At 35.5% G+C, this 23917-nt stretch overlaps 1 pseudogene; it reads right to left on the bottom strand.

Moving 5' to 3' along the window:
* LOC102846193 overlaps positions 1-7350 on the bottom strand; it is a 161299-nt pseudogene extending 153949 nt beyond the window's left edge.
* Between the last annotated feature and the right edge of the window lie 16567 nt (positions 7351-23917).

Below are 23917 nucleotides of genomic sequence, written 5' to 3'. Positions count from 1 at the left end.
TTCCTTCCTTCCTTCCTTCCTTCCTTCCTTCTTATTGACTGGAAGTATTTAGGCATAAGGCACAAGAAGTAGAGAACTTTGGGACTGGCTTCTTAAAATGTGTGATACTGGTGTTTAATTTGAGATTACTTGGACAGTCATTGATGGAAGAGTCAGGGTAATGCCTGATTATATTTTGTTTAACCTCAGTGGCTTATGGCATGACTGAGCACAAAGTCCCTTAATTATTCTTAGCAGTTAAATACTATTGTAAAATAGACAAGTTGAGTGGAATTGAACTTTTAAAAGTGCCTTTGGCCAAGATGATAATTTCATTCTCCTTTGCTGTCTTCCATAAATCCTTCAGAGAGGAAGAAATAAAGCTATTGTAGTCTTACTTTCCTATTCCTTTCAGCCAAATCTGGTTGTGAGGCTGTGATAGTGTGAGCTAAGCATTTTCAAAGGCAGTGGCATAATTTAAGATTTAGCACAAGTATCTTACCTATGACCATAGGCAGGAGGAAATTTTCAGGAATCTATATGAGCTCCATTTTTTAACACAAATCGTCTACCTTTAGGAAGATCAAAAGTGAGTTCTACCATGATCTGTTTGCAGTTTCGTTAGGACGTTTAAATTTTCCTGTTTGAATAGAATAAACAAAAGCTTGCTGACAAATATTCGAGAAATTTGTCATAGTGGCAAGGTGGGAGCATTATATTGATGGCTTAAAAATATTTTATATTGGCTTGCATACAAAATTTACAAATGTTGTATTTCACACATTCTTTCTTTCATTGTTTCATACAATCATTACCATACATCATGTTTTATAAAAGTAATCACCATTGAACTATGCTTAACATTAACCTGTCTTTTCAGGTCCACACCAGATCTTTCCCATTTCCTTTATCCCCTCTTCTTCACCCACCAAATTGTGTGAACCTGTAATTTTCCTTACCTACCCTCACCCTTCTCCTGTCACCCCTACCTCTTTTAGATGCCCATATACATTTTTATTTTTATTTTACAATAACAGTCGTATGCAGTATTTGTCCTTTTGGGACTGAGTTAGTTCAAACAGCAAAATGATCGCCGGTCTCTGCCAAATGATGTAGTATATTTTTTTAAATTGTTACTCCTGAATGCTGTGTAGTTTTTCCATCATGTAATTGTTCCATGATTTCTCAATTCGTTTAGTTGTGGTTGGATATTTGGGTGGTTTTCATGTTCTTGTGTTGAATAATTCTTGTGGTGAATAATGCTGCTATGAACATTATTGTTCAAATCTCTGCTTGTATTTCAGTTCTAACTTCCTTGGATTATATTCATAGCAGTTCAATACCTGGGTCATATGGAATTTCTGTGCTATATTGATGTAATTTTTTAAAAGGGATCCTTGAACTTCACACATGACTTTGGTGGTTATTAGTAACTTATGACTGTAATAGGGCTTCTGGGAGTTGGAAAAAAGAGAAAGATCTAAAAATTGGAATTGGAAATATCAGTTTGTTGATTAGAAATTGTTGTTCTTAGGTATTCTCTTGTTGAGTACAACTCATGCTGATACTATGAAAAGCAGCTCTGAATCCTATCCTGTCCTGCATCACCATTACTATCTGTAACACACTTGAGCCCATTACCACAGTAACTGTTTTAGTCCATCTTATTGAGGGCCTTCCTCTCTTTCTCCTATCATCCATCTTTCCAAGCATGATGTCCTTCTGCAAGGAATGCTATCCTAGCAACATGCCCAAAGTATGTGAGATGAAGCTTAACCATCCTTACATCTAAAGGAACACTCTGGTTTCACTTTCTCCAAGGCTACCTACTTTAATTTTGGCAGTTTATAGGATAGTCAGAGTTAGTTCTCCATCATCACAATTCAAAGATATTATTCTTCTGTCATTCCTATTCCTTGCCACATTTCAGATAGATAGCAAGTAATTGAAAACCCTATGACTTAGCTCAGGTGCACTTTATTACTCTTCAGGTTGACATCATTGTTCCTCAGGACTTTGGTGAGGTCCCCAATAGTATACTCTCCCAGTGCTATACATTTTCTGATTTCCTGACTGCCGGTACCAAGGGTGTTGATTGTGGATCCAAATAAGATGAAATTATTGACAGTTTCAATTTTTCATCAATTTATTATCATGTTGTCTATTGGCACAGAGTTGAGGATTTTTTGTTTTCTTGTTGTGGGATGTCAACATATTAAATACTGTAGTCCTTGATCTTCTGCAGGAAGCGTGTCAGGTCCTCCCAGCTTTCAGAAAGCAAGATTGTGTCATTTGCATAATTAGATTGTTGATAAATCTTCTTCCAATCCTGATACCACATTTTTCTTCATAATGTTGAGCTTCTAGAATGATGTTCAGCTTATGTATTGAATGGATACAGAGAAGGGATATAGCCCTGATACACATCTTTCTTGATTTTAAACTATGCTGTATTATTTTGCTCTGTTCTGCCAGCAACTTTTTGTTTAAGTATTGATTTCATATATGCATAATTAAGTATTCTGAAATGCCTTTTCTCCTAAATGTTAGCAATAGTTTGTTATGATCTACACAATGGAATGTTTTTCGTTTTCAGTAAAACACAGATAGACATTTTTCTGGTATTTTTCAGCCAAGATCAGTTTGACATCAGTAAATGCTATCCCTAGTTTATGTCCTCTTCTAAATCCAACTTGAACTTCTGGCAGTTTATTTTCAATATACAGTTTTTTTAATAACTGATTTTGGATGAAGTTATTTTGTTTGCATGTGATATTCTTTGGTAATTTCCTTTTCCTGTTCATTCTGCTGATGAACTTTCTTGGGAATGGAAAAAACAATCAGCTGGTCAGGTAGCTGTCTTCTAAATTTTCTAGTATGTATTAGTGAGCACATCCAGGGTTGCCTGTGTTAGTTGAAACATGTCATTTGGTATCTCATCAATTCCTGAAGCCTTAGTTTTTGTCAATACCTTCAATGCAGCTTGATCTTCTTCCCTTTCTACCACTGGCTCTTTATTATATGTTACTTCCAGTGGAGGAGAGGAAGTTAAATAGAGCTCAATGCAAATATACTAAGGGAGGCTGTACTTAAGAACAATATAATTATTTCAGTTACATTATTTGCTTTTAAAACCATTTGTAAAATACAGTGATATTGGACAATCAGTGCTCCTTATACTATTTATGTATAAAAATATCTTTGCTATCTGATACAGACTTGTATTAGGAACACCAGTGATGCTGATTAACTGTCTTAAATACGTACACATTTCAGGGGAGAAGTTTCTGTGATTTGCTAAAGGCCCTCTGGAATGTGTCTTCTGGTTGCAAGAATGGTTGATTGTATTGTTGATTGCCTTTGAGTTGAGCATGATTCATAGTGACCCTATGAACAAAAGGCCTGAAGCCCCTCTACAATTATTAACATTTATCAAAGTTCATAGAGTTTCTGGAGGTATATTGTTTAGGCAGTCAATTCTACTCCTTCTTCCACACATGTCATAATATGTCATTGTTAAGTGTTTTTGAGTCACCTGTGATGTATAATAACCCTCTGTATAGCAGCTCTGAATCTTTCCCTGACCTGAGCCAGCCTCCTCTCCAATGATTACTCATATCTCTGTTGTTGCTGTGTATCATTAAGTCTCCAGAGTTCCTTCTGTTTTTCTGCCCATTTTCCCTCATTTAATAAGTTTAGCTCATCATTTGCCTTCTTTAAATTTCTTGTACTGTGGTGGTCTTGTATGTTGTATGATGTTGAGAGCCAGGCCAACAGTATTTCAAATATAAGTTAATAAATGGTGATAATATATGTCATACAATTTGATGACTATGAAAAGAAAGAAAAAGCACCTGATGATCTACTGCTAAAAAACAAACAAACAAAAAACCCTAGAAAAACTGATCAGTGAAAACTTTATGTGTACCAGTGGAACATTGTCTGGTATAGTCCTGGAAGATGAGCTCCTCAGCTTGGGAAACAGTTAAAATATGAATGAAGAAAGAGCTGCCCCATCACGGCAGAGTCAGACTTAATGACATATATGGATTGTAGCTTTTGGAACCTTCATTGTTTTAGTATGTTACATCTTAAAAGGAGGAGAAACAACTGTGAATACATACTTATAACTGGTTTAGTGAACACAGTGTGAATTTAAGACAATTAGAAGCAGTGGGAAAAATGAAATATAACACTTTAACATATGTATCATAGACATTGTTGTTTTTATGTACTGTTGAGTCACAACCAATTCATAGCTGACCCTCTAGCAGGTTTTCAGAGTTAATTAGTAGCACAGGAGTTGATTGCTCATCTTTGTCCCATGGAACAGTTAATGTGTTTGAATCATATGCCTTTGGCTTTGCAGTTAACTTGTATGGTACAGTTGATTTGTTGCTCAAAGTTTGACTTCCCTAAATAATTGTCTTTAATATGATCCAGTTTCTCCCCTTTGCCTGCCCTTCAAAGTCATGGCCCACCACATTATCCCCCTTTTCATCCACATGTAAATAAGGGATGCTAGTCTATCCACAAGGGAATTTTTTAGCCTTGCCACTAAATTGAGCAGATTCGATAGCAGAAAGTGGGAATCTCACCACCAAGGAAGAAGAGGGAAATGAACATATTGTGCATTCTTTGGGGCCAGAGATTCCTGCGTCAGGAATTGTATTTTGCTGCTAACTGGCTATTAATTGAGACTATTATCTGGACTGAGAGATTGCTGTTAATTGAGAAGATCTCTGGACTAAAGAATATGTTATTTAAGAAGCTCTCTGCATTGAGGGAGTATATCTTGCTTTTAATCTCAGTTTTAACTTTGAACTTCCATAATAAACCCCATAATCATGTTTGGGGTTCTATGAAGTCTGTGTGGTCACTGTAATATATTTCGGACCCAGTAAGTAGGTGCAGAAACATAGGAGGACATGTAAGCCTCATGGAAATGATTTCTGTGTTGTGGGCATCATTGATGGGCAGTTCCCCCTTGTGGAGTTAGTAGAATTTGGGATTGGCTGTCCCCATACTGTCCTGTGGACATTTTTTGTTTCACAGTTGGTTTTGGTCATTTATATGAATCAATCAATGATACAGTATTCTAACTGTTAATTAAAAATTGAAGAGGAAGGATGTAAAAAAATAACATTTAATGAACTATCTGTATAGTACAGTGGTCTCAGTGATAGGATAATACCCAAATGCATATGAAGAAGATAAATTACTTTGGCTATTATTAAATATATTCACTGATTACTAATGCCAAATATAAGAAATTAGAAAATTTTACTAACACTGCACTCTGAAATTGACCAAACATATAATCTAGATACATTAGCAATTGTTGTTGTTATGTGCTTGCGAGTTGCCTGAAACTCATAGCAACCCTATATACAACAGCCCTAAACCCTTCTCTATCCTGTGCCAATCTTATTGTCTCTGACACACCTATTCCTATTACCCCAGTCACTAAATCAATCCATCTCATTCAGGGTCTTTCTCTCTTGCATTATTCCTCCACCCTCCCAAGCATGATGTCACTCTTCAAGGACTAGTCTTTCCTTGAAACACGTCCAAAGTATGTCTGACAAAGCTTCAGAATCCTTGCCTCCAAGCCTGGTATCACTCTTTCTAGGATGAACCTGTTTATTCTCCTAACAGTCCTTGGTATATGCAATACTCTTTCCAGCACCAGAGCTCAAAGGCATCAATTCTCCTTCTATCATCCCTAGTCATTGTCCAGCAAGTAATTGCCAAGACTATGGCTTGAATAAAGTGCACATGAATCTCCAGACTGACATCGTTGCTCTTCAGTACTTTGGAGCTGTCTCTGACAGAAGACTTTCCTAATGAGATTCATCTTTTAATTTCCTGGTTGCTGGAGTGTTGGTTTTTGAGCCAAGCAAACAAAACCTGTTAACAATCTCCATCTCTTCACCATCTATCATGATGCTTCCAGGTGGCCCAGTGGTGGGAATGCTTGTTTTCTTGATGTTGAACTTCAATCCATATTGAAGGCTGCAATCCTTGACCTTCTGCAGCAAGCACTTCAGGTCCTCCTTAGTTTCCAGCAAGCAGGATTGTATCATCTGCATAATGCAGGTTGTTGATGAATCTTCCTCCAATCCTGATACCACATTTCTCCTCATAGAGCCCAGCCTCTCAGTTATCGGTTCTGCATGTAGATTTAAAAATTAGGAAGATAGGACACATACCCTTCCTAATTTTGAAGCATGTAGTGTCTTCTTATTCTGTTCTGATGCGTGCCTCCTGGTCCAAGTATAGCTTCATATGAACACAATCATTCTGGGTTTCCCATCCGTCTCAGAGTGATTTAAATGTAAAGGTTAGAAACAGACCCAAAGGAACAGTAATTGGGAAATATGGCCTTAAAGATGGAAATAAAAACTGGAGTTGCATGATAGAATTTTTTTCAGACTAGAGTTTTCTTTGGCTTTCCCTTTTTCAACAACATTAAGAGCAACTATATACATGAAGCTCACCAGATGTAATGCACAAGATTAAATTGACTACATCAGTGGAAAGAGAAGCTCGAAGTGGAAAGGAGAAGATCAATATCATCAGCCAGAACACTATCAGTTATTTATAAGCAAATTCAACTTGAAGCTAAGAAAATGAAAATAAGTCCACGTTAACCTAAGTACTTTCCTGAGTACATCCCACCTGAATTTAGACAGTATCTCAAGATTAGATTTAACATATTAAACATTAATTATTGAAGAGTATATAAGTGGTTGAATGAAAACACACATTAGAAAAAAAGGTCATGAAAATACGAGAGCAGGGGAGGGCAGTAAAAAAAGACCAGGTTGTACATCAAAAGAGACGTAATGCTTAATCTGAAATGTTGCTGTTCTTTTTATGTACTGTGGACTCATGGTCAGCTCTCTGCTGGGTTTTCAGAGGCAATAAATCAAGCAGAAGGAGACAGCCCACTTTTCTCCCACAGAGCAGCTGGTGGATTTGAACAATTTGCCTTGGATTGACAGTCCAACTCCCTACCCCTAGGCAACCAGAGCTCCCTAAATGAGGGAAGGGAAAGTGAAACAAAAAAAAATGTGAAAGCATGACTTGAGAAGAAAATTAAAGTGTAACAATGAAATTGTTAGAAAAGCAAAGGTACCAACACTTAGAATTTCTCAAATTGATAGAACTAAAGGAAAGAATACAAGACATATGTTGCAAGATAGAGGTATTTTAGAGCAAAATGTTGAATGATGCAGGAAGCATAAAAATATTGTGGAGGAAATATAGTCACTCACCAAGCAGAAGTGGTTCAGCCATTTCTGGTGTTTGAAAGAGATCAAGAACTGGTGGTATTGAAGGATGGACCCCAAGCTGCCCTAAAGGCATTGTTCGAAAACAAGTCTCCAGAATTTAAAACAATGCCAATTGAAATGTTTCAAGTAACACTTATCTTTACAATAAAATCATAAAAAGTATGCATCAGGATAGTATAATTTTGCTTTGTGACTTAAATAATTTCAGAAATTGTACTATATGAAGAAAGGATGAAGCATCAGGACTGGAAGACTCCTTATTACATTGCAGTATGCAGACGGCACAATATTGTTTGCTGAATGTGAAGAATACCTGAAATAATTACTGGTGAAGTGCAAATACTAGTCTTCAGTATTAATTACACCTCAATATAGAGAAAACAAAAATAATCACAAATGTCTCAATAAGTAACATTTTGATAAACAACAAAAACAACAAAATTGAATTTGCCAACATTTCATATTACTTAAATCTACAGTGGAGTCCACAGTTTACTTAAAATGCCCAAGGAAGCAGTGGTCAAAAAACCAAATTATAGGTTGTGTTGCAAAAATGTGCTACAATGACCCCTTAAAATTTTGAAAAGCAAAAAAATATCACTTTAAGGAGTAAGATGGCCCTGACCCAATTTTGGTACATTGATCCAGGTGAAAGTGAGGCATATAAGTTTAAAAACAAAGTGCATCTGATCCAAGCCATGCTATATGCATCTGAAAGTTGGAAAATGACTAAGGATGATGGAAGAAAAGTATTGAATATCCTATGAAGTGCCAAAAGAACAAAAATATATCTTGAAGGAGTGTAACCAAGGGTGCTTCTTAGAAGCAGGGATGGTGATACTTCATTTTACTTACTTTAGGTGTATTTTCAGAAGAAACCAGTCCTTGGAGACAAACATCATTCTGGGAATGTAAAAGGGCCAATGAAGGAGAGAAAGATCCTCAAGAAGAAGGGTTGACACAGTGACCCTGAGTATGACAGATGATTATCATGGCACAGGATATGACCAAGTTCAGATCTGTTGTTTATAGGGTCACTATGAATTTTGATCAACCTTCTGGCAACTACAACAAAAAATGTCTTTCAATGTGGGGAAGAATACTGAATATATCAAGATAATAAACCAAATCTGTCTTGGAGCTAGATTGGTCGTAAAAGTGAGGATGCTGAGATTTCATCTCATGTACTTGGAACATGTTATCAAGTGAGAGCAGACCTTAGAGTCAGACATTATGGTTGGTTAGGGGCGGGGACAGGGGAGGGAGAAGACTCTCAATGGAATGGATTGGCACTGGGATAAAAAATAGCAATGGCTGTGGTATTGGAACATGACTAGTCAGTGGTTCATTTGGTTGTACATGAAGTTGTTCTGAGTTGGGATGGACTCAGTGGTATATAAGAAAAACAACTTTCCTCTGACTGCCAGCTCTGAGAAGGTCCTTAGCTGGGGAATAAAGTTAACTGTCCTTTCCTATTTTGTGTAAAGCAGACTACCATCCTATAATCTTCATTTTACTTCTTTTGTCCAACAGCCATAATCAATGCAAATGCAGGATTCTACTTTCCCTCTATATATTCTTTTTGATACTTCTGTATGAGCTTCTCTGAAGCTCTTACTAGTATTTACCTTCACTTAAATAGTATATGGATAAAATATTGCCCATTTTGGATAAAAGATTCAATTTTATGCTATATTTAAATACTTTGATCAATCTATAATGCATTGATTCAATAAGTTATTGTTGAATATGGCCTTCTACAGTTGATTTGGAAGCAGGTGTGATATCCACTTCCTAAATAACATGCCTCCGGAAACTCAATGAACTTTGATAAATATCGATAGTTAAAGCAAGGCTACCGACCTTTTGTTCATAGGGTTGCTTTGAGTTGCGCTCAACCCGATGGCAATCAACAACAATAGTTGATTAGAACTAAGGATTGTCATGAAGGGATGGTTGGGAATTGGGAACTATTTAATGTTTCACTGGAAACATTTATATTATTTTTTAGCAATAATTCATTGGAACAATTATTCCAGCAGCAGCAATCCTTTTTCATTTTAAATTTCACTGAGACCAGACTACAGGTAGAGAAACCAATTAATGAGTTTTGTAGTTGACTGGATTAGCATTTTTTTTTCCTTCTGAAAGTTGGTAGGTGGTAGGATAAAGAAAAAATAAGCTTAATTGAGAACTTTGTCGAACTCTTATTAAAATGTACATTTTCTTTCTTTAAGTAGAATGTAGGATATGTGACATTTTTCAGTTTTACTGTATATTAAATGTGAACTGATGGGGGCACTGTTTACTAGGCTTCTTGTCAAGCTGAAAGACCCTTTGAGATGTGATTGCAGTCATATACACTAGAGTTTGTGCCCTGGGATGAAAAGAAGCACAGATTATTCACAAAGTCTTTAAATAGATCCATCATCAGAATTTCAATTACATATTTTCGTGTATTTGAATATCATACCCACTACTCCCTTACTGCTTATCTCATTACCTGACATTTTGCATTATGGTTAACAGTAAAAAATCTCTTGTCTTGCTGTTTTGCACATTAATGATGCATGTCTGGCAGTAAGAAACACAGAGGTGCTAAACTGTATGTAAATTAGGAAAGTGATGCACCCTTTGTATGGAGTTCAAACCGCTGACCTCCTTAAGAATTGGACACTTTAACAAATGTGTCACCAGGTCTCCTTTAAAGGGATAGGAGAGTATCAAAGACAATGGTAAAGTTTTAGCCCTAGCTTCCTGGAAGAATCTTAATACCATTCACAAGATAGTAATCTTAGAAGTTACAGTTCTCCTTCTTGGTGTCACAAAATTTATTACCTTCTTGATCTTTAATTGTTTCACAAGTGTTCATTCCATGTGACGACTAAATTCCTTGCAAGTAGGAAATATGTCTTTAAATTTTTAATAGTACATATTGATAGTATTTTTGCTAGATGATAGTGACATGGACTGACACAAAACTAACCACATAGCATTAGTGTAATAACAAATAGCATTAATCATGCAGTTGGCACAGGAACTAGCTACACTGTTCTGTTTAAGGTTAAGGTCACTATTAACTGTAGTCAAATTTGACAACAACCGCTATAGTAACCATTTGTTTATTTTACTTTTTTCAGACTTTGCTATATTTGTTCAGAGTTGAAAATGAATAATAGTGCCTTTGTTATGGTTAATTATACTTGGGAAAGAATTGCTTTTTTTATACTATAGAGAGATATCTGGAAGGGCATGGAGAAGGGACTATACACAAAAACTTCTGTGTATGTCTCTTCAGTTAATTAGATCCTGCAGTGTACATAGTAAAACTGAAAGCATCTTACATGCTTACAAGTAGAATGTAAGTTGACCTAGGGCAAGTATTATGATTTGTGTTTCTTTGTAATGTTTCTGTACTCTATTTACTAAGTAAATTGTTCTAGAATAGGTAATACATGCTTTTCTCCAAAATGTTTGGATGGCTTAATTACAGAAGTTTGGAGAGTTACTGACTCATCATCATGTGGTATGTTTAAGGTGAAAAAATTGGCTTCTACTCTGAGTTTAGAATCATAACCATGTTTTCTACAGAAATCACTGTTGCAAATTCTTTAAGTTTGTTCTTTGCAATTGCCTTACATTGCCAAATTTATTCTTGGAGAAAGCCATTTTCTGTTATTTTCACCTCATTTTTTACTTATAAAGTATGACATTTACTTCACTTTTTACTACCAAACTGTGCATGGAAACAAAGCCTTTCTTTCACATTTTTCCTTGTGACTCATCCCTGACAAAACTCTACTTCAGATCCTAGAAGAAACAACAGACCCAATATCCTACCTCAACAATCTTCCATTTTCAGGGCCTAATTCCATCTAATATTTTAAAAGCCATCACAAAAATTGGTAGGCCCATTTGCCTCATTGTAGGAGTCCCTTGAGTGCAGCTTTCAAGATACTCTCAGAACCCATTAGGGGCATACATTAAAGTGAGCCGCATTACCATTCTAGGAACAGCATATATAATCAGCCAACTTACCTGATTAACCTTTTTGATGAAAAATGTATGTCATCAAAATTTTCCTATGCTATTTAATTTGTTAGACCATTCTGTACGTGATAACTTTGTGCAACATTGAATGACCTTATTAGAAAAACACTTTTGACAGTTAATGAGATGCCTTTCTCTATCTAATTGATAACCAAATGTGGGGTTTTTATTTATTTATTTTTTTTGTTTGTTTTTACATAGGTTTTGCCCGGCATTCTGCAGAAGCATTGCTGTATCTTACCAGACAGGAATACAGGTAAATACATTTTCTTTTCCTGATTTATGATCACTGGGTTGTGAATTTAGAAATGTGATTGGTTTATTTAGGTATTTTGGGTGGATATTTGTCCCAGTTGTTGATTTTGATGAAGAGTTATATAGTAAATGAAAGAAACAAAGAAAGATGTGATTTGCAATTCTATAGTTAGGACAATAGTTGAGATTTATTTTATTTGAGGTATGAAGTATATTTAGATGGTTGCTTTATAGGATTGATAAAGGAAGTTGTTCTATAAAGTTGGATATGTTTGTATTAAAGAGGTTTGTTTTGGGAGCATATTTATAGTAAAGAAAATTGTTATTGGCTAGTATTTTGAGTCTGTTGGCAAGCAAGGTCTTTCCTTGAAATCATTGTAGGAACTGGAGAGGTGTTATATATAGTATTAAGTCTTTAGGATCCTAGTAGACAAATAAAATGCATGGATTTAAGTAAGAAATTGTATCATGGTATAGTTGCTTTGTTGAAAGAGGAATATGACTAGAAGTTGTATATCTGGTGCTTTTTGTTTTTTATTGTGTTTTTTTTTTTTTCTCTCTGCAATTAAGCTTCTTTGTGTTTTAAGAAAACATGGTGGAGACAAAGTATTTATAAAACAATCCCAATTTTTTTTAATTAGTAGGGAAAAGGAATAATTGTGAAGTGTGCTTTCCTGTACTTTTTAGTACATGGTTTTCCAATTTAAATATTTTTCAATCAAAGAAATAATGAGACTTGAGAAAAAGAGAGTGCTTCATATCCTCTGCTAAAAGTTCATGCATTTCTAAAATCAACTGTGTACAGTCAAGTAAGTCTATGTTACAGGATGTTTATAATGAGTATAAAACAGAGACTTGCCAATGTTTCCTTATTTAATTTCTAATTATAAAAAAATTAATATTAACAGATCTCTCTTTAATAATCACAGGAAATTAATACATACATTTACTCTACTTTTTGTTATAAATAGTAACAGTCAGTTGACTGCTTTGGGTGGGTATTACATCAATTATCAGTATAAAACAACTGAGAATATTTTGAAAAGTAGGATCTCTAATTTTTACTTTACATAGATGTATTGCCTTATGACCATATATATTACTTATCATAAAGCTTACATACCTGCCCCTTTTTGTATGTTTGTTTTTATATATTTAAATATATTCTCACTGTGAATATGACTATATTTACTACTCATAGGAGATTATTAATATGGTTTGATAGACTTTTAGCCTGTTTTGATTTTCCAAAGTTTTTGTTAGTAAGGAAAGCAATGATCAAGGCATATGTGAAGGAACCATATATAGTTTATTAAATATAGATACAAATATATATTTAAATATCACAAACTGTATAAATAACAGTGAACAGAGTTAGTAAGAATGATTTTCATTTTCTACCTTAGTTTATATCTATATCTATGTCTATATCTATCTCTATCTCTGTCTCTATCTCTATCTCTAATCTATATATATCTCGTGAGTTACTACACTAATTCTAAGAAAAATAAAAATGTTAAAATCAATTTAAAGCTTAGTATATTTATTTAGTAATCTAAGTATATTTAAAGTGTTAAAATGAATTTTTATTTTCATTATTAGATACAATATTATAAATTCAGAACAGCATGGGTGCGATTATCAGATGTTTTGTTTTTCTTAAGAATCTAAGTAATCAACCTCTAGAGCCAAGAAGACTATGTTTCTTGTTAAGACTTTAATATCGAGGGCATTAGTTTGGTAATTTTCTTCAGAATGGTTTTAGGTTCCGGAGTCTCGCTTTGAAGTCAGTTACAGAGAGCCTAAGGGTATAACATTAGCTTTGGAAAAGGGGGAGGATTGTATCAAATGGGAAGGAAGAAGACTTGACTGAAATTATAACTCTTAAAAATTTATGTTCATTCAGAAATGAAGGATTTGAGATTTGTAATTTTTACCATAGAATTTGATCTAATATATATGAAGCAGCTTAATTATTTAGAGAATACTGCTTTGAAATATCTTTACACTCAGATAAAGTGGTTATTACTTCTGCATTTTAATGGCACATATGGATCCTTATGAACTTGAGTAGAAATCTTTTTAGCTTAGTAGTTTTAATAGAAGATTCTTCACAATATTTTATTGAGATAAACTTAGAGATGATTCACTTTATGTTTATTTTTACTTCTTTTGGTTTCTTTTAGACATGTTATTCAGATTTTTATACAGTCTGCCATATTTTGAGATTCAGTTGTTCACAGCCGACTATGTAGAAAATTTCATAAATAGTTGATATTATAATTTATTATCTGGAAAGACACACTTATTATAAAGGTGCATTTTCCTATTATAAACTCATTATACTTAACACTTTGGATGAAATATTATTAATAATATCAGACAATGCATTTCAAGTACCAACCCATTTTTAAATTAAACATATTTGCTTTTGAAAGATAAAAATAATATCATATACTGTTCTGATTGCTTGTGATAATTTTGGTTAATGATGTCATGTGGTGGAATGAAACTTATGGATTACTTCTCTGTACTATTTGCTGTATACATTTTTTCTCAGGAAAACAAGGGAGAATAGATAAGGTAGGTCTATGTAGTAAGGAAAAAATATGGCTGAAGGATGCTAATACTTTTCATTTCAGTACCAACATGGATATAGTTAAGTTTTGAAACTCTTTTACACATAATAGTCTTCATTTTATGTCCAAGAATTCTCCCTACTCTCTTTTTTATTTCTGCAACTCACTATTTTTACCCTTTGTATACCTTCTGTTTGGAACCTACCAGGGAAGTCTATTGAGCTGTATGTATTGAATGAGTGGGTATTTGTACTGAGATCCCATTTAAGATCATTAACTAACGAAAAAAGTGAGACTTCTATTCATGTTTGGTATTTTGGTAGCTGTTTCTGGTTTGAATTAAAAACAAATTTTTATTTGACTTGGTTGACAACATGACGACATTGGAGTCTTCCCTCCTACACAGTCTTTTTTGGGGTAAGCTACCTTTCAAAAGGATTACTAAGTAGTAGGGTGAATACTACAGGCAATCTGCCTTAAACCTTGACAGCATATTTGCATCTGAATTCTGTCTACTTGACTAGATTGTTTTTGGTTGGTTGGTTGTCGTTGTTGTTGTTGTTGTTGTTGTTTTTAAATGTGACTTAAGGACAAGCTGAAAGAAAAAGTCTAATATGCAAGTTGCTCCTTGGAAGCAAGGATTCTGAAGCTTCATTTGACATACCTTGGGCATGTTGCAAGGAGAGACAAGTCCCTGGAGGGGGATATCATGCTTGGGAGGGTGGAGGGACACTGCAAGAGACCCTTAATGAGATGGATTGATTCAGTGACTGGGGTAATGGGAGTAAGTGTGTTGCAGACAGTGAGACTGGCACAGGATAGAGAAGGCTTTAGAGCTGTTGTACACAGAGTCACTGTGAGTCGCAGGTGACTCGATGGCACATAACAATAACAACATGTATGCTTGGTCTATGCAGATTTAGAAACATTTTCCAACAATGTCTTCTTCACTTATCTTACATGATTGCTATTTTCTGAACTAAAGTTAATCTATTTTTAAAATTTTATAAGCAATTTTTCCCCTAAGCAATAGAAATCTCTCAATTTCTTTAGTATTTCTCATCTTTAATTTGGTGAAGGTAGGTGCTTTGATTTCTTAATGTAAAATGTAACATACTGTATAAATGATTAATCTTTGTTTTACTATTTCATGTCACATAAAATTTTTATATAGTTTATATATAATCAAAGTTAGGTAAAACAGCAATAACAACCTTCTGCAAAATAAAATATAGATTATGAATATATAGTTCCTTGTCAATGAGAATAAGAGTGTTAGAGTTTGGAGCTGTTTAGTTCTTACAAGGTCTGACTTCCTTATCTTGATTACCAATAGAGTTTAGCTTCAGAATTGTCATGCCATTTGGAAAAGTCAAGCTTAGGTGGTAGCGAGCTTAAATTCTTTTAAATTTAGATTTTACAATTGGCTAGCTTTCTGAATTCAGCTTAGTTGCCTCAGGACACTTATCCCACATCTATTAGGAGACAACCTATTCTATTACCAAGAATAATTAGAAGTTACAAGAGTGAATTGCTTCTGTAGTGTGACTGCAGTAGTTACCTACCCAGATATTGTTTACTAATAAATCCTTGAACATATTTGGCAAGTATCATTATTTTTATTTGGATATTCACTGTATATATAGTATTACATAAGGTTGTTTTAATGATAAGAAGCTCCACTGCAGTTCCAAAGCTATGTAGTTCAGATCCACCAGCTGCTCCACAGGATGGACAAACTCCTCCTGTGTGATTTACTGCCTCAGAAAACCCTCGGGAGGCTCAGCTTTGGGTTCGTTCTAATTCAAGCGCCCACAACAACAGCTTATGATGGAAGATCTGATTTTATTTTATAGTAGTATTCAGCTATTAACTTACAATCCTTAAAGGGGTGGTTTGACTATTTAATCCAAATTGTAAAAGGGAAATTGTTTGAATAGTAAGTAAGATTGAGTTTTATAATTATAGTACTCCCAAGTTACTTTTGAGGTTTTTAAGGACCTTTTTATATCTTGATGGATAAATAAAAGAAAATTTACTAAAACATTTACTGTCTTGGTGAGATGCCTGTCTAAAAGAGAACTGGTTAGGAGTACGTGGCAACAATACAAGTTTAAAAGTGGGTATCTATGTAGAAATAAGTACTACTAGTTTCACATCTACTTCACATGGGATTTTTAATGGTATTTAAATAGTAATGTGGTTACCTGGAGGAGTTCTGGTGGGGTACTCACTAGCCTGTTGCTTTGTTAACCGAAAAGGTTAGCTCATCTCTTCCCACTAAGATTTATAGTCTCAGGAATTTGAAAGATGGATGGACATGAATCAGAATTGACTTGATGGCTGTGGGATTGTTTTGTTTTTGTTACCTGGCATAACATTGAAATTCTGATATTAATAGTAGATATTAAATACTGTATTTATACAGTGCTTTTTAGTTTCACATTAAAAGATTGAAAAGTACATGTAGCTTTCTATTGTCCTGTAGAAAATATTGCATTTTGAATCACATTTTATTTTAGTAAGTGAATACATGAAACAATAATAGCCATTAATCATCATTCCATAATTTTTCAGATGTTACTTTTATATTGGAGATATTGCAGAACAAACTCAGGGTAGACTGAGCATCCCGGTGGTTTAACAGACAGGGGAAAGAGGTAGTCTGTAGTTTGAAACATCAGATGAGATATAATCAGCAAGTATATCACAGAGTTTTGTTCATGGAAAGACGTTCCATTATTTGGAAAATTTACATTCAAGTAGTGCTTAACTTTTCTTTATAATGTTGAATAATTGACATTTCAATATATTGTGTTAAAGGTGATATTTCACTTTTTAAAAAAGGTCAAATAGTTCAGTATTTTTTAACCCAGATACTTGCATAATTTATAACATCTAATTTATCTTCAGAAAGAGCAGAAGTTGTGCCATGAGAATGCCGTATGATTCATAAACTAAGAATGACAAAGGAAAACCAGGGTTGACTTAAAGGAAGAAAGTCAATATGTTGCCATGAAGATTATTTTTCTTTCTTATTCATACCTTAGTGACCTAATGCTATTTTTAAGTGAGCAAAGTACATGTTTTCTTGCTTTATTTCTTTCTCTCTACCAATTTTAACTAGAGAATAAAGAAAAGGAAAGAAATTCCTCAAGTGCTTAAAAGTATTTTATTCCACAAATAAAAAAAATGACTTCATTAGAAAATTGGTCAGACTATTTATATACTACCAAAATGAAAGGCTATGGATCAGTGGTTTAAAGAACAAAATTGTTTTATTCCACATGGCTTGTTCTTAACTGGTAGGGCTTACTTCTATCTTAGATGGCATCTTTGTGCGGGTTTGAAAATGTACACTCTTTTGGGCAAAATGCAACCCTTGAATGAGGGTTGGCTTTCCCCCTCACCTCTGGATTGAGCACTTTTGCAAAGAGCACAATTTATATAGTCATAAATATCAACCCTTGTTAACTCTATTGTTGTTTTGATATCTACATTGAGGCAGGACCATCTCATAAATGACTTTTCAGTGGGTTTGCAGAAGCAGTAAATCACAGGGTGGGAAACTGCCAATTTTACTTCCATGGAGAAGCTGGGTGATTTCAAACTGTGTTCCTTTAGGTTGGCAGTGCAGCTCCATGCCACTGAGCCACTGCCAGAGCTCCCTAGAGCTAGTTAATATATTTCTCTAGTTTTACTGGCTACTACCAGCTTAACTTTGGAGATACAAGCAAATGAAATGGTTCAGAGTTGAATATTCCATGAATGCTCTCTGCACTGAGAAAGTTTATTACTGATGTTGGTGTTTGGTTATGCTTGTTACAATAATATGCTTTTGAGACCATCTTGTGTGGTTATAGAGTTGTAGGGCCTTCAGTTACTAATCCCTTGAGTGCCAGAGAGGACCTAAAAAGACTTTAGATTTTTTGCCTTTGTCTTCAGTTTTGACCACACCCCAGTTGGAGAAGGTAGATTTAATTACATATTCTCAACTTTTACAACCCCCAGCTTGATTGAATTCTAATTCTGTATTTAACTAGCAATTTTTATTGCATTACAGGTACTTGTGAGAAAGTGTACTGCCAGTTCTTATTACTCAATATTTTTCAAAAGCTCTGTGGAGAGAAGCAATATATAAGGGGTAGAATTGCCTGCAGTTATGGAAAGTCCTGCCATTTGGGTACTTTAAAATCTGTTTCTAAATTGAAACAGAACTCTGTGAGTCAACTGTATCAGTTTGAGTATCTTTCCTACACCTCATCCCCCACTGATTTCATTCAATGATGCTTTAGTGTTATGTCACCAACTTTCCAAGAGAACAATAATGAACTTAATGAAGCATATTGCTGGAATGAGAATATTGAGGATATCAGATACATTATACCACTTATCCCTTCCTTTAGAAATTCTAGATGTCTGGACACCTGGCTTATTTTGATATTACATGCCTGTGAACATGTCACTGGTCATACATTTGTGATGTAAATCTGGTAAAAAATAAAGCAAATGTGTGGTGAATGTGTAGTATCTCTCTCTGTCTAGCACTTTATTCATCTTTATGTCTACCCATAATCCTACAGCACGTCTTCTCAGTATGTTTTGTCCATAGTGATACTTCACTGTGTACTTACTTTCTTTTATTTGCCCTAAATTTCTCACCCACTTAGTTTGAGTATTTTTAGTGCAATAAAAAATAATAGGAGGGCATATATTTTGTAAAGTACCTTGGATTTTTCAGAACAACAACAACAAATCTTGGTTTTTAAAATAAGATTTGTATACATTCCTATTTATAAACTATCAGTGGCAGAGATAATGACTGATAATAATGCTATGACTGATCATTAAATCTAATATCAATTTCATAATAACTAAAAAGGTAGAATTAAAGGCTTTAAATTCCTTACCTTGTATTATTTCAAGTAAAATGCTAGTATCTCTTGAAGTGAAAGGGATAATGGTAACCTAGCAATAAGGACTTGGCCCCTTTGGATAATATTCCCAAATTATATTAGATTAAGTCTCACCAGCTTTGCTTCTAAGGAGAATTATGACTCTGTTTTTAAGTCTTTATTCTGAAAAGATTTGTTAGCTTTTTGGTTTTCTATGGTATTGTCAGTACATTTTTCCAACAATGAAATTCTAAGTTGTCAGTTCATCTTTGCTCTTCCTGTTTCATGTCCAACATCTTTATATATATATATATATATATATATATGTTGTTGTTAGGTGCCATCAAGTCACTTGCAACTCATAGCAACCCTATGTACAACAGCCCTAAACTCTGCTCTGTCCTGTGCCAATCGCATTGTCCCCGACACTCCCATCCCAATTATCCCAGTCACTGAATCAATCCACCTCAACGGGGGCCTTCCCCTCTGCGCTGTCCCTCCACCCTACCAATCATGATGCCCTTCTCCAAGGACCTGTCCCTCCTTGCAACATGTCCAAAGTATGTCAGACGGAGCCTTAGAGTCCTTGCCTCCAAGGAGCAGTCCAGTTTGACCCTTTTCAGGATGAATCTGTTTTCCTAGCAGTCCATGGTACCCGCAATACTCTTCTCCAGCACCACAGCTCAAAGGCATCAATTCTCCTTCTATCCTCCTTGGTCATTGTCCAACTCTCTGATGCATAACAAGTGATAGCAAAGACCATGGCCTGTATCAGATGCACCTTAGTCTCCACAGAGACACCATTGCTCTTCAGTACTTTGGAGCGGTCCCTAACAGCAGACTTTCCCATGGAAATATGTCTTCTAATTTCCTGACTGCTGATGCTGAGAGTGTTGACTGTGGAGCCAAGCAAACTAAAGCTGTGTACAATCTCAATCTCTTCACCATCCATCCTGGTGCTAGCAGTTGGTCCAGTGGTGTGAATCTTTGTCTTCTTGACATTGAGCCTCAATCTATATTGGAGGCTGCAGTCCTTTACTCTCTGCAGCAAGTGATTCAGGTCCTCCTCAGTTTCAGCGAGCAGGGTTGTGTCATCTGCATAACACAGATTGTTGATAGATCTTCCACCAATCTTGACCCCACATTTCTCCTCATAGAGCCCAGCCTCCTGGATAATCTGTTCTGCATTACAGGTTGAAAAGATATGGAGACAGGATGCATCCCTGACATGCACCCTTCCCAATTTTGAACCATGCAGTGTTCCCTTGCTTTGTTCTGACGACTGCCTCCTGGTCCAAGTATAGGTTTCGCATTAGAACGATCAAGTGTTCTGGGATTCCCATTCTTCTCAGAGTCAGCCACAGTTTCTTATGATGCAAACAGTCAAATGCCTTTGCATAATCAGTGAAACACAGACATTCCTCTTGTATTCTCTGCTTTCAGCTAAGATACATCTAACATCAGCTACAATATCCCTAGAACCACAAATCCTTCTAAACCCAGCCTGGACTTCTGGCAGTTCTCTGCTGATGTGCTGTTCCACTCATTTTTGGATAATCTTCTGTAGAATCTTGCTTGCATGTGAAATCAATGACATTGTTCTATAGTTTCCACACTCAGTTGGGTCACCTTTCTTTGGGATGGGAACAAATATAGATCTCTTCCAGTCAGTTGGCCAAGTGGTTGTTCTGCAGATTTCTTCTCACAACTTGGTGAGCACATCCAGTGCACCATCTGTGAGCTGAAATAGATCAATTGATATACCATCTATATATGTATATGTATATGTATATGTATATGTATATGTATATGTATATGTATATGTATATATCTATGTATATGTATATATCTATGTATATGTATATATGTATAGATAGATGTATTTATATGTATTTATATATTTATATTTATTATTCAGAAAATATCAGTATACCTCGTTTACCTTAGTCTTTAAGATGACATCCTTACTTTTTAAAAACATTATTTAAAGAGATCCTTAGCAGCAGACTTGACTACTTCATTCTTTGATTTCTTGACTGCTGCTCCCATGTATATTGATTGTGGATCCAAACAACATGAAATTGTTGACCACTTCAGCCTTTTCTCCATTTACCCTGATGTTACTTATTGATCTAGTGGCTGAATGTTTGTTTTTTATGTTGAAAAGTAATCCATAGTGAGGAGTGCCATCTTTGATCTTCTTCAGGCAAGTGCTTCACATCCTCATCATGTTCAGGTGTGTCAATTGCGTTTTGCAAGTTGTTGATAACCTCCGAATTAGTCCTTGGCAAAGGATATCATGCTTGAAAAATGAAAGTATTTGGGGAGGAGAAGAAGATCCTCAGTGGAATAGATTTTCACAGTTACTATAACGAATGGTTTACTCAGCACAGATTGTACGAATGGTGCAGGATCTTGCAAGTTTTCATTCTGTTGTATACAGAGCCACTGTGAGTCAGATGCATGTTATTCCTAAGATTTTTGAGGGCTTGTCATATCAAGAGTTGATAGCCATTCCTATTAACTCAGTCTTATAAGGACAAATACTACATAGGACCATTATTGTAAAAATAGAAGGATTACTAACAAGAAGTACACTAGTGTGCCAAGAGGGAAGGTAACGGAAGCTGAGGAGAGGGGATGGGGCTGCAGGAAGGAATGGGGCTGAGGGCAGGGACGTGGCACACAAGTTTGATGAGCATGGCGAGGCGTTAGGAAAGATTAAGTGAGGATTTGATAAGGTGGAGTAATGGCAGATATGGATCAGTGGTGATTAATTTTGTAAAACACAATGTATTGGAATGATAATGTCAAACAATGTGAATGAAGGAATGAATGAAACACAGTGTATATAAATAAAACACAATGTTCATGACTTTTGTATGTAAATCAGTGTAACATTAAAAGACAAAAGTGGATAGCCACTCCTGCTCCTTCTTCTGGTCTAGTCTGGAAGCTCCACTGAAACATGTTCTTCCTGGGTGACTCTGCTGGGGTCCAGAAATGGCATCACTGCAACATGTAAGCCACCGTAGTCAGAACAACTCACAGACGAGTGACAGGTCCTCAACAAGATGGATTGTCACGGTGACTGTGACAATGAGTTTGAACATGACAGAGATCAGGAGAGTGGCCTAGACTAACATAAGGTTTTGACCTGCAGTTCATAAGACTGTTATGAGTCATAGTCACCCAGCAACAACATCACTCAGAGGCACCTTGACAGCACTTAAGAAAAACAAAAGCAATAAGAAGCTTCCTTCTTTGTTTGGGGTGTTTGGTTCTTTTGTTGTTGTTAGGTGCCATCAAATCAAGTACGGAATGTGAACAACAGACACCCTGTCTTTTTTGGTGCCATTCTCATAACCTCTGACACACTTGAATCCAATATTGAAGTCACTGTCTCAATCAATCTCATCAAGGGTCTTCCTCTCTCTCACTGACCCTCCACCTTGCCAATCATGATGTCCATTTCCAAGTAATATCCTCTTCTAGTAACACGCTCAAGTGTGAGAAATTAAGCTTCACCAGTTAAGCTCTAAGTCTTTTGTATTAATTTGGTATTACAATAGATCTGGTGTCTTAGTGGTAAGGAGTTGCTTTACCAACCCCAAAAAATCACAGTTTAAATCTACCAGTTGCACAGAGGAAAAAAGATGAGCAATCAACTCCTATGCAATTTACTGCCTTGAAAACCTGCTAGAAGGTCAGCTAGGAGTCAATTACAACTCTGTACATAGCAACACACCACTTCAGAATCCACAGTCTTTTCTAAAGTAGCCGTGATTGCACAGGTGACTCTGGCCCAGTGTTTTACATAAGGTCACTAAGAATGGAAGCCAGTTAATTGGCAGACCACAAGAAAAATTCTGAATTCAGCCTCCCTCCCCACTTCTCACAACCAGAGTCTTAGATTTCCTATATTTAAAAGAGGGTGGGACGGACAATGGCACTGGGCTTTCTGTATCAAAAGAAGACCATTTTCTCTAGGTTTTGTTAGAAAGTAGTCCTTTACAAAGAAGATGTGAGGTAAATGAAAATTGTAATCACCTTGTCCAGACCTTATGTTATTTTAAGGGGAAAAAAGTAATGAATCAATGCCTGGAAATAGAAAAATCTAATTTTACATTATTCATTTAATCTACTTTTCATGGTAAGAAAGTTGGTTATGATTGAACATGCATATTATTTTTATTAAAACTACCATGAGGAGTCAAGACATGCGATGCTTGAGAAAAACAGGATTTGAATCTAGGAATAAAGGAGACATATCTCTCGCACATACAATGTACATGGTTATATGAAGTAGCTGAGTGAACACTTAAATCTAACTGAATTTATTTATCTGTAAAACTCTAATTCTCTTATTTAAACTGCCAGAGGTTGGATATGCTTGATTTAAATGCTTCTGTAAATGTGGACGAAGAGATTATAGGCAAGTAGCATGTTCTTTACTTGTTGGATGTATTAAAAGCATCCAGCGACTGTGTGCTACTCTCTTTCCTCTTAGGAATTTACGTAAGTTTCAGAGCTTTCCCAGACTTGAGTTTCATTGTCCGTTGAATTTTCAGAATATTGTATGAGTTTGGGTGTGCATTAGTGTTTATAAGCATTTTCTAGAAGTTAGATTTGGACGTTGTTGGAATTTTAGATCTAAGTATTCTGTTTTATAATGTGCCTTTGTCACTAGGTTACAAGTTTAAAATTGTGACTATTGATAATGTATTATGTTTTTAGTTGTTGTTGTTGTTGTTATGTGCCGTCAAGTCGTTTCCGACTCATAGCGACCCTATGTACAACAGCCCTAAACACTGCTCTATCCTGCGCCAACCGCACCACCTCTGACACACCCATCCCGATT

This window comes from Elephantulus edwardii, unplaced genomic scaffold (genome assembly GCF_000299155.1).
Source record: "Elephantulus edwardii isolate Elephantulus edwardi_28Jun2011 unplaced genomic scaffold, EleEdw1.0 scaffold00025, whole genome shotgun sequence".
Taxonomy (NCBI): Eukaryota; Metazoa; Chordata; class Mammalia; order Macroscelidea; family Macroscelididae; genus Elephantulus; species Elephantulus edwardii.
This window is presented reverse-complemented; position numbering and strand designations above follow the sequence as displayed.